At 38.2% G+C, this 13,347-nt stretch overlaps 1 non-coding gene across 1 annotated transcript; it reads left to right on the forward strand.

The window, feature by feature from the left end:
* Positions 1 to 11,890: 11,890 nt before the first annotated feature.
* LOC101309963 lies at positions 11,891 to 12,737 on the forward strand. The gene is made up of 2 exons (XR_183719.1): positions 11,891 to 12,050; positions 12,309 to 12,737. It is a non-coding gene; the product is annotated as an uncharacterized LOC101309963 (transcript).
* The last annotated feature ends 610 nt before the right edge of the window (positions 12,738 to 13,347 follow it).

The following is a 13,347-nucleotide window of genomic DNA, read 5'->3' on the forward strand; positions in this document are numbered from 1 at the left end:
TATATATCTATCCATCCTATAAGTTTACAGCAAAACATAAAGACATTACTGACAAGTTCATAGCACGATTTGATCTAATATAGTCTAAAGTAAGGTTAAAGATTGATTCTAACCTTTCATTTTACAGCTCCGACAAACTACTCAAATGTAAAGTTAGACTTTTATTTAACCAAAGTTGATTGTTAAATTAAATTTAAATTGTTACTCTTCTTTGTAGAATATCGCCAGATCAGTTAAAAAAAACAAACGTACATCATTGCCTAACTTCAATGCTCTTAAATCGAAACGACCCAAACGTTAAAACCATACTCGGCAGCCGTAATTACAACTTCCCCTAGAAAATAACTTAAATCCTACGGCCGGATTCTACATTATTCAATCGTCAAAAATACCAAATTTCGGAAATTCACAAACCTATCCAAAACTCATCCGAAAATCCATAATTCACATCAATAAACTCCCCTTAATATTCCACATTTAAAACCATACAAAACTCCCAAACAGCAGCGGCCGGAGGCCGACTCCGGCGACCTCCGATGCCTATGAAATTTTGACAAAACCTTCCTCTCAACTCCCTCTACAACTTCCTTAACTAGCACAACACCCAATTCCAAGCCTAACTAGGTCAATCGAACGAAAACATCCAAAAATCCCTAGAACTTCAATTAAACATCTCTCCTTATCAAGACCGAATTAAATTGATTCATTTTGAGAGATCACTAACCTTGATGAGAGCTACAAGATGAGCTAAGAATCACGAGTTATGGTGGCCGGAAATGGGAGCTCCGACGAGGGACAGTCCGACGTCTTAGGTGGAAAATCTCCCGATTGGCGGCGTTACCGGTAGGGACACTAGGCCGGGAAGAGAGAGGAGGTGGCGGGGCTCCGAATTGGGCTGGAGCGGCGGCCGATGGCTGGAGGATCCGGCAGTGGGAGAGGTCGGGAGGAAGAGAGGAAAAAGAGAGGGGGAAATGGTGTTTGGGCCTCACACCAACCCGGTCCAACACCACAATTATATTTAACTCCACCAATTTAACACCATAAAACAAAATACCCTATTAAAAATTACCTTTTACTATCTAAAATTTACTATTTTTACCGTCGTCACATTTTTCTTCGACGAATAATCCTCCGAAAATAACAGTCCCCCAAACCCCTCTAGGGACCAATTAAACTATACCTCAATGACGGAGACGGTAAAAATTCTTATTATAATCAAGCTAGTAAATAAGGTAAAAATTTAAAGGTCGGGATGTGACAACGGTTTTATGTTCTCACAGAACAACGGCCACTTTGTCTCTAGAAGAGGTTTTTGGCTTCATGGCGGGGCACTGTGGCGGTCAGAAGGGATATCGGGGTTCCAACGTCGACGGTGGTACAGGCTCTGCGACGACGCAGGTGGTGGTGCAGTGACTTTTTTGAGCTTGGTGAAGCACGTATCTAGTCAAAAGATAAGAACTATGAGAAAAACGTGAATTCTAACTCACTGACAATAAACTTTCTGTAACCCAAGAATTATATTGTTTTATAGCCGGCATGAAATAGATAGGAACAAATATATTATTGTTCTAGGATATTCTGTATCTTTCTAGATATTCTTTATGTGTGCTTTGGCCTTATGCCAATAGGATATGTAGTTAGACTATATTTATGTATTCATATCCTTATCATATTGGTATTGTGTAATTCCCTATATAAAGGGCTCATATAAATGAATAATATAATGATCCTCTTGCTATCTCTTTGTATATACACTTTATGCTTCATCACGTTATCATGCACTTTGTTCTAACCCTAGAGCCAATAGCTCACCATTTGTTTTCCAAACCCTAAAATCGGGCAACCTTGTTTCCGACCAAAATTCCGACTGCCCTCCGCCAGAATTTTATATCCCCAGAAAGCTCTCTCCGCCCCGGATCCAACTCGCCGGCCTCACCTTGAGAACCGGCCGAAAAGTCTCCGAACCGGCCGTCAGAAGATTTCAGACCGCCGCCGCTACCGACCACCGGTTCACCACCTTCCCTTGCTCCGATCAACCTGAATTTTTGACAGCAGCTTCCCCATCCAGAGCTGCTCCTTCTGTCAAATTTTCAGCCCCAAATTCGTAGTATAAGTAGGCGAAACGTTGTTTCTCCTCTCGGCAGCCTCTAGAAACCAAAGATTTCAAGATTGCTCATCTTCCAAGGAAACCAGAAAGGTATGTTTTGAAACCTTAAACTTTTCCCAGTTCAATAACTCGGGGAGGATAAAATCCTTTCCTCCCTTCTCCATCTCCATTCTATGCTTGGGATTTTGTGTGTGTAGGTACCAAAAATCCCGGAATTTTATTCGCGGGTCAAGAGTGTGTTTGATCAATCCGAGGCCTTTTTCGAATTGTGTTTGATCAATTTGCGGCTTTTCCGGATTGTGTATGATCAATCCGAAGGACAAACCACTAAAAGCATTGTTTGTTACCTCTATCGAGTCTCATAACAGCTTGGTTTTGTATGCAAGAGCAACATAACATTCTGCTCATTGAGTTTTGACGTACTCGATACGTAAGGCGAATCTTCACTTGGTATCTGTGGAACCTTTCACTGGAAAGGATTAAACCACATATTTTGACCCCCAGGTTAACAAGCCTAGATGCCGAGATTTCACATCTCATACGCGCAAAGTCTTTGACGCGCCACATCGACAAGCCTTCAATGACAATCTGTGCAAAAAGTAATGACCACAAAGTACTGTGGAATGCACTCATGGAGCGTTTCTTGAAACGTCCATGTAACTCTACTTGTTGAGTTATTAGTCAAGTGGATTGCTTACCACCTTAATTGACTACATATTGTCGATGATCTTTTGTGACATCATGATCCATAACCTTTAGCGGATTCGATCATCATCAAGTTCTCTAGGTCCTCCAAGTTGGTTTGGAATTACCAACGAGACTTGATTTTGATCATACAAACGGGAATTGTATATATACGCTAATGTGATAAATTTATTTAGGATTATCCCCTAATGTGGAGACAACAATATGCGTCGTGGCAACGGCAGATGTCTAGAAAAGAGGGGGAGGTGTCACTGGCTCTAATAGCAACACTCCCGGTCTAGACACCATTTTGTCAAAACTACTCACGTCAGCTCATGACAATGCAACCGTTGTGGGTCTTCGGATCACTGGTTCAAGATTGTCAAGCTCCTTCAAATTGTGAATGCATACAAAAAGGTATGGAAAATCAATATGAGGACAAGAACGTCATCCTCATGATCACGAATTTCAAAGATTCGGATCTTGCTCTAGCTACTCATGACTTTGACGTCATCGGCTAGACATTGATTTTCATTCAAGCTATATGTACTAAAGCGTTGTATTGACATCTTTCGTCTATTTGAGACCTCGATGTACTCACATTGACAATAATGAATGCCTTGAGAATTTTTTCGAAGTTATGAAACTATTCTCCTCTTATGGTTCGTATTGATTTACAAACAAGATGTACATTTTTACATCGTCCTTAGAAGCATGGCATATTTACAATCTACATGGTTAGATTGTGCCGTTTTGGTCTCTTCCAAGTGAAGATGACGCACGGCCTTGCATTCTTAAGTAGGATCGCTAACGTGTTTCCGGTTAAGTCTTCTACCATATAGCGGATTCTCCATCATCAATTGTTTAACTAGGCTCATCCAAGCTCAGTGTGCTTGCATCCTTAAGTAGGATCGCTAACGTGTTTCCGGTTAAGTCTTCTACCCTATAGCGGATTTTCCATCATCAATTGTTCAACTAGGCTCATCCAAGCTCAGTGTGATATCTTAGAATTGTCCGAAATTAAGGAGATAATTGTTTCAAGTGTGCCTCGCACTACCGACCCTCCACGGACATGCCTGGTCGTACTGACTTGGAGTTACCGAAAGCTTTTGATTTTGAATCCCTCTACGCTATTAAACCAATTGCCGTCTTACAAAAGACGTTGAAGACTTATCAAAACCGGAAAATTATCATCATGATCGAATCCTCTAGATCCTCTGAGTTAGTTTATGTTCATGTCAGGGAGCTTTTGCTAACTAGTCATGGAGTCTACGACCTTAGAACGACCGAAAGGACTTGGTTTTGATCATACACACGTCACTTTTGGCTAAGGCAAAAGCCTACACGCCACCTGCAAGCTTCACAACTTTGCACATGCCAATTCTGTGAAAAACAGCAATCTGTCCGTTCTGGACAGTCAACTTCGTTTAAGCTTTGTGAGCAACTCCGGACGAACCAGACAGTGAGTTTTATATCATTGGAAAGCTCTACGAGTTTAGTTTTCAAAACTTTTTGCTGTTCGTCCATATCTATTTTAACGAAGAAGTTATAGTTGTTTTAGTGCGCAAAGGTCATTCTGCGTTGAAATTTTTATGCACTCTCGGGATTGCAGCTTTTCGTAGCTTCTTTCAATCCTTCTAAATGGTTCAAGTGGAACTATTAACTAGCCTATCTACTCCTTCTTGTAGATATGTCTCATCGAGACATTGAGTGCTTCGCAGATAATGGAACTATCCACAACATTCTAAGGAACCGGCAACTATCTTTGGATTTTGTGTCTTTGTAAATCTTCTGTGACTACAATGATTGAATCATACCGGTCATTCAAGGACGCGGTTTAGCTTAAATCTTGATGCCTCATGGCACCATGATCAATGTCACAGATACCCTCTATGCATTAAGAGGCAATCGAACTATATTGAGCTTTAAAGACATTCCTGCTAATAGTTTTCATTTGAAAACACATTGTGAGAATGAACAAGAATTCTTTTGTATACCTTCTCATAAATGCGGACTGAAGCGCATCTTGGAGAAATTTATGAGTCAATCTAGTGGACTATATGTCACTATGATTCGAATATCGAATCTCATGTTGTCACCAAACATGATATTTGGGACACTGACTCATATAGGCTTTGGTTTTGACCAATTAAGGTAATCCTGGAAGAGATATAATGGTCCAAATTTTGAGAAATTCTCATGGACATCCATTCTTCCGCTCAAAACGAAGACATTCGAGATCTAGCTTCACCATGAAGCATAGTGATGACCTGGGGGACATTGACGTCACCCGAACACGACTCCAACTTCCTGGAGGTCGTCCGGTCAATTCCTCAAGCAATTGAGGTGCACCGGTCTTCCCTTGATGTCGCATTGGCCCCCTACAATGCTCATTACTCATTTTGAAAGCCTATTCTTTAGCTAACTTAGGAGTGAGACCCTCCTACGCTAAATGACACAAAAGTGAACATTCAATTCTTACATCAAATTATGTAGATAGATACAACCAACTTGCGGACACCTTTTTATGCTTTATGGTGTTGGTTGAAGTGTTAATACACTGGTTACGTGTTACACTATTATCTACTGCTTATGCTTCTACGGGCTCACTACCCATTCTTTAAAGAAGTTTATCGGGATGTAAGTTGAAGTGTCTTGTACCCCATGTTCACACGCAATACGGTCTCACCAAGGCTACGATCAAGCAACTTTAGCTTATTGCTCAAACATTATTGATGCGCACCAATCTTTCTATTGCGTCTTGGGGCTATGCAATATTTGCATGCAACTTTACTATTCATCTACGACCTACCATCATTGAATATTTTTGTACTACAGCTCGTGACTGTGTACTAGGATTGCAATCCTTGAGCTCAAACAAGATTGAAACGGATCTCCAATCTTTGAGCTCAGCTAGATGTTTATTCTAGGTGCCAAATCGCACTGCCACTGCGCACAATGATGAGTCATTTGAGATGAATAAGTATTTAGGTTGGATGTGAACCTCCACCTATAATCCGCATATGTAGAAACCTTGTCAGGCGATCTCTTTCACCGCTATATTGCGGATTGTCACTTTGGTGAGACTATTCCCGCCGTTAGGGGGAGATAAGAACACAAGTGTTCAAGTGGAACGACGTGAATTGTCGTGGTTTGTCCCCCACTAAGTCTCATCTTGATCCCAAATGCTTAAAGTGTTAAAGTGACGAGATCACATGCTGCAAATATGTCTACAAGGATTGATGTCCCATCATGTCCCATCAAAAGGACATGGCGCGACCAAAAGGTGTTGGTCTTGACGCCATGGTGATATAGTGACGCCATATAGTGGCAAAATTGGTGTCACAAGGCCGTGTGGCTCCCCAAAAGGAGGGAGGCCCTTAGGTTCGATATATTCTCGCACTAGGAAGAAAGCGAGCTTGGCATAACCTGATCCATTGATCAGTGATACTCAAATCTGTCTCATGAAGTCTGAATTGTGATTATCGTTGGGGGACGCCTCAATGTCAAATCCAATCCATATAGAGATCTCTACAAGTATTACACTAGTGTACATGAGGACGTGGGATAATAAGTCTACTATCGAACCACCTTTCGTTGATGGATATCAACTTAGTTGATTGGCCTAACGGAAAGATGCGATCCAGCATTAACAAAGAGATAGGTCCTTGGGCAGGTGATGCCGACATCGCAAGCTAAACCCTATCAACTATACCTTTGTTAGATAGCGTAGTGAGAACAGGAGCTTAGACTCACCTTATGGCGCGGGTCTCTCACGAACACGTACTGAGATCGACTACGATGAGATATGCTCTCGTAATGGATGTCATTGAACTCCACTACTTTGTCAGTTTGGTAGTTTCCGAATAACTGAACATGCAGCCTATGAATGTGGTCATAATAACATCTCTATGGGATCAGAGATATACATGAAGGTCTTAAACGGACTTCATTCATCCGAATCAAGTGACTCTAAACCACAGGAGCATGCGTTTGCTAAATGTATTGAAATGCACATGGACTCTACTTTATTTGGAAGGGATATGGTGAATTATACCTTTGCGTGTTCATTCTAGATTTACATGGACTCTTGATGGATCAAGAGATGCCAATATGTATCAACATCCGAAGAAAAATATCTTGGGAAGACACAGTCTCGATAAGGCATTCGATGACTGTATTGGTGATGATTTTCCATCAATCGGCTTAGGCGCTCTATAACTAGTGAGGCCTACATATACTCCCATGATTAGTCAAGGTCTTTGCTCTAAAGAGAGATCCGTTATTTTGTCTAAAGCAAGATGACAAATATGTGTTAAGAGATAGAGTTCCCATCTAAGTACAATAAGATGCATCAATGTACTCAACACAATATGAAAGACTTGACATCTCATTCGCTATGAAAAGTTGTAAAGCTAAGTGTAGCTATGCGCCCACGCAATGCCAATGTAATGGCACTAACTCCTTTTTCAATACTTAATGGTATGAACGGTTGAGGCTTATTCTATCCCTACATAAGAAAGACACATCAATAGTGAAATCAGAATCTGTCAAGTTTCGTATGTCAACTTCCACAAGACCTACAGGAAATCTCACCCACTGGAAAATGGTGAAATTGGTACCATTAGAAAGGTCTATGTGTCTACTTTCCAGGGACACCAACCATTTGATCATACCTATCATATTGAGGGAGTTATGGCCGTTTTCGTAAAGTATGACGAATCCGAGAATCTGATTTTGGCAAAACATCAACTTCGACGGGACTTTGTGAATAGCTCCTGACGAAACAGAACGTGTGTAATATACGGTTGGAAAGCCAAATGAGTCTAGTTTCCAAAACCGTTTACGGTTCGTTCATATGTATTTCCTAGAGGAAGTTACGACTGTTCTAGTAACTGAAGGTCATGCTGCGCGGAAATCTGATTTCCTACACGAACTTATGCTTTGAGTTCACAAGCGGCCTTCTCCTCAAGATCTAAGTGTAAAAGATCATTTGAGGACAATACGGCATGATTTAGTTAATCATTGCCTAATGCCACATTTGAAGACATGTTAAAGAGCATTGACATGCTAACATGCTAAGTTGTTAAAATTTCCGTGATTAGTAAAGAATCAGGAAGAGCCCTAGCCCCTATGATTGATGTAAAGATCAGGGGGAGGTGCGAACTTCAGGGGGAGTCTAGCACATACATACATGTTACTATCAAATGTAAAGGGTGCGTTGTACTCTTTTTTTCCTACGATCAAGGTTTAGTTTTTCTCCTACAGGGTTTTTGTGACTTGACGAGGTTTTTGACGAGGCAACAGATCAGCACTATCGGCATATCAGCGCGCGGCACAAGGGAGAGTGTTCTAGGATATTCTGTATCTTTCTGGATATTCTTTATGTGTGTCTTGGCTTTATGCCAATAGGATATGTAGTTAGACTAGATCTATGTATTTATATCCTTACCATATTGGTATTGTGTAATTCCCTATATAAAGGGCTCCTATCAATGAATAATATGATAATTCTCTTGATATCTCTTTGTATATACAATTTATACTTCATCAATTATATATATATACTAGGTTTGTTGCCAGCGGCTTGCCGCGGTTTGCTGCCTGTCCCTCACTTTGAATTTGACAGTCTCATTCATTATTGTTTTTCTTAACACTTGGAAGGACAATATAAGGGTTCATTGTGGAGAGCAAGAGTAATAAAGGCAACACTGTAAATTGTTTAAAATTCTATCGTAATTTAAAATTGTATACCGAAGACCATTTCGGTCTGCATACCAAGGCAAAAGTTTAAATAGCAGAAAACTGTCAAATATTAATTACTTGTAGAAGTGGAAATGCAAAGGGAATAACAGGATTCCCTGAATATAACCCGGGAAATTTAATGGAATGAACAAAATCTGCAAACTAATGCAAGCTTGAACCCGTGGTTCTTTACCTAACCAAGACCAGCAGAGGAAAAAGAGAATACAAAACCAAAAGCATTTACCTAAAGACAGCTGAATGTTAGTAAAAGAAGCGTTTATCTGCGCAAACACTTCTACAACCTGAAGTCATTCTAAGAACTGTATTGCAACCTGAAATGGCATGGAAAATCGATAGAAGTTAGTTCAACAATAAAAATTCAACAACCGCTACATCAAATTAAATAACCACATCTGCCTAATCACAATATCTTGAATAAAATACATGGGCATTGCAAATCTGTATAGTCCAACACACGGAGAGAACATTCTAACACTTCATAGTTGCGTTGTATTGCAACTTACTTGTAATATTGCTAGTCCTCTTCTCATATGCAACAATTATATAATAACCCCCCTCCAAAAATTTTAGCATTTTTTAAATTCATTAACTTTCTAGTAACACTGCCTCACATCATGTTTCTGAATCATTGAAACAAAATCACACCAGCTAGAATGATCAAAGCACTCCGGAAATTAACCATAGATTAAGAACAAAACAGAGTAGTTCAATGCGCTATTTTGAAGTTGGATTGCCACCAGCAACAAACATAAGAATATCAAATAACTCATAACTCAATTTCTACATATGTCAATGATTATCAAAATGATAGCCTCAGCAACACCCAGATCATGTTCTTAAACACTAACAACCTACAGGTCCCAACTGCCACCTACCCAAGCGTAATTAACTCACAAACTAACCAGAAAACCAATCACAAATTCATGATCTAAACATAATACACAAACCCACAAAACCAATGAGCTCTTTGATTGATCAAAGCTAACTGAATTACAAAGCTACGGCAACGCAAGTAAATAAATAAAATGATAAAAACGACAATACAAAGCTTTCAAAATAAATTCTGACCGAATTCAACAGAATAGCTTATGAATACATTCCCACAAAACAAAAACAAACTCATAGGAATGAGAAACAAAATAAGCATTCACTTCTGATCTTCAAGCGCATCCACAACAATACATACCGTAAATTACTCAGGAAAGTCAAATGTGGGACGGCATAAATCAGTGAGCTTTCACATGAGCAAAATTGATTGACACCCATAATGCACGTACAACTCCAATCCAGCACACACACATGCAGTTTGCAAGACGCAGGTTAACCCCAATTAGGTATTAATTATCTGCATCAGTGATTATTCATAAAAGCTAAAACCTATGGAAATAAATGAAAGGCTCCAATTTAGATTAGTCCCAAATGAACTGGAATGATCAGATAACATCGATGCAACAACATACCCCACACCGATACTGATATACCCAGGAAAAAAGAAATCAGAACCACATAAAAAAAAAAGGAAGCATGAGAATTTCCTAAAAAATTACTTATAGGCAGACACTAATATTGAAATGGTCTAATACTTATACACACCAATAGTGAAACGGCCAGATAACATTGAGGAATTTACAGCAAATGGTCAGCAATATTGCAACCAAAACTGAACAGAGGAAAAACCATATACCCTCACAAAGCAATTAATGTTGGCAAAATTATCAAATGAATCAGTACAGCTATAGGTTTTTCATGAATTCCTGTAAACAAATTTCGCTTTCAAAGTACAAAGGGAATTCTTAAACAATCACAACAATCACATGTTTTGGATGAACCAAAGGTATGACTCATTAGGAGGGAAGCCAAATTCAATCCAGACCAATTACCCCAAACCCTAATTCTCTACCTCCATCGAGATTCTAGACTAAGAATTATACACTGAGACCTGTCAGCTAGCAACATTTTGCTAGATGAAGACATGATTCTCAATATCTCAGATTTTGGTTTGGTCAGACAATTCATGAGCAACACAGCAACTAACAGCAAAGCCGTTGCCAAAATATGAGTAAGGTTTATTTGATGAAACATCCAAAATATGAGTAAGGTTTATTTGATGAAACATAACATTCATCCCTACATTTCACTTGTGTCAAAAAAATTTCTTGATCTAATAATAACTATATCCATAATATAGGGAAAACTTTTCACCTGAGCATGTAAATAGAGGTGTGCTTTCAGAGAAATCAGATGCATAAAACTTTGGTGACTGGTGCTAGAGATTCTCATGATGCCGAGAGAATAACAATCCAAGATGATGCCTTAACTATGAGTTCTCTCTACAGATCCCTTAACCTCATACTGGCAATGAATCAAATTTGAATTTACTTTTTTGATATTCTAACAGTATGCAATGTGATTAATTCATGGTATTCATTGCAAATTTTGATTCATTGTTCATACAGGCAATGAATCAAATTTCTGTTCTAGTTCATACTAATATTGAATGCCACTAATCACAAACATATCATGCAGTACACAAAGTCGAAACCCATGAGCAGAAATTTGATTCAACTTTTGCCTTTGGAACTCCAACTGATTATATTGCTAATATCAAAACACAAATACAATTAAATTAGAAGAGAATGAATCAAGAAACCAAAACACAAAACCAGAAACCCAAAATCACCTGCCTTTGACGAACCCCAAATCAATCGCTTTAATTAGAAGAGAATGAATCAAGAAAACCAAAACACAAACACAGAAACCCAAAACCACCTGCCTTTGACGAACCCCAAATCAATCGCTCGAGAAAGTAAGAAGCGGCGAAGAGCGAGGACGTAACTCGCAGTATGCAGAGAGGCAAGAGAGAGGAAGAAAGAAGAGGTAGGCATCGATCCAGTCCCGCAGTTAATAAATATATAAGAAGTAATGGCAAAACTGCGAATAAACGGGAAAGCAGGACAAACATGTAAGTTCGTAGGGGTAATGGCAAAACTGCAAATAGACGGGAAAGCGGGACGTACATGTAAGTTCATAGGGGTACGTATGAACAGTGATCGACACTGTACGCGTTTTAGTATAGAGTAAATATTTCTAAAAACGTTTCATTCTAGAACCATCCTAATTAATCATACTATTCTATAACCGGCCTGAAATAGATAAGAACGAATATATTATATTTATATCTAAGTCTGTTATATTCAAGCATCTCAATTAATTAAATTGTTCTATAGCTGGCCTGAAACAGATAAGAATGAATATATTATATTTATTTCTAAAACCGCTCCATTCTAGAACCTCCCAATTTCGCCTATAAATATACCCTAAAGGTAAGCAGTTGGTGTGTGCAAAAATAAGATATTCGGTGATTAGATTTCAGATTTCATAGAGAACGGTAAGAAAAACGCAGGCGTCCAATGGTTAAGAGGAAGATGGTATTACAAGACTAAGGAGCCCAAGTATGGTGGAAATTCATGAACGAATCAATGATTTACCAAAGGTATCCTATACACATCTATAACATTTCGATCTTTATTTCTCTTGAATAAATCAATGATTTACATCTTGTATACATCTATAACATCTCATTCTTTATTTCTCTTGAATCTATGATAATCTTTCATATTTTCGATCATGAATAAATTTATATTTTTATTTTAGACCAATTTGTATTATACGTATTTCGCTATGCCTAACTATTTTTTTGGTACCAAGTAATTCATTGTGCTCACGATGGATGTTACGATGTTTCTTCCAGTAAAACCTAAAGCATGGTATCGTGGCATCTGGAGGATATGCTGATGCATCATAAGCTCCCATCAGGATGAACTTGAAGTGGAACATGAGAAGGCTGCTGTCGAGAAATCCAGACACAGAATTCTCATTCCCTATCCCTGATACTTGGCCCGACTCTGATCCATTTTTTGGGGTTGCATTTCAGAGTCTTTCTATTAAGAAGAGTGTCCACGCCAAGAATTGTCTAAAGAGTGAACTACTGAAATGTTCAAATTAATGTATAAATATATGAGTTTTAGAGCATTTTAGAGCTCCGACAAACTACTCAAATGTAAAGTTAGATTTTCATTTTACCAAAGTTGATTGTTATATTAAAGTTAAGTTATTTCTTTGTAAAATATAGCTGGAGTAGAACTCATAAGTAGCAAATCATAAAAGACAGATTTTGCTAATAAAAAAATAAAAAAATTATTCACGTAACTCTCTTAATAGGGCCTACTTAATACACACTCTAACTTTTCTACATTTAAAATCAGTTTTTATGGGCAATCATAATGACTAAAATGACATACGTACATACTAGAAAAGGAAATTTAATTAAAATTAATATTGTCATAAAACAATTGTTCATTATTCATATTAAAATCAATTTTGATATATATCATGGTCAACAGTTCGACATGTTCTTCTAAGAACTTGAATAGCATCAATTCTACAATACAATTAAAGTATTTTTTTTTATGATAACTATTGGGTGATTGGGAGAATCCAGATGAAAAAGACCTATTGGGAATAAAATACAAATAACATTTATAAACCCTCGTTCAAATTTTCTTCATGTGTTCTTGATAATATTTTTGGACTACCTACAATTTTGCGTTACCGCAATTTTATTTTCGTACATGTTTGTTGTTTATTGGTAATTGACTGAGAGAAAAATAAAATTCTTTGAGTTTCTCCTAATAAACAATCGTATAGGAAACTTTTGTGATTTAAAAAGTAAAAATAATAAACATACTAAAAGAATTCGATATCCATGTATATTAAAATATTGAGGGTAG

Source organism: Fragaria vesca, linkage group LG1 (assembly GCF_000184155.1).
Source record: "Fragaria vesca subsp. vesca linkage group LG1, FraVesHawaii_1.0, whole genome shotgun sequence".
Taxonomy (NCBI): domain Eukaryota; kingdom Viridiplantae; phylum Streptophyta; class Magnoliopsida; order Rosales; family Rosaceae; genus Fragaria; species Fragaria vesca.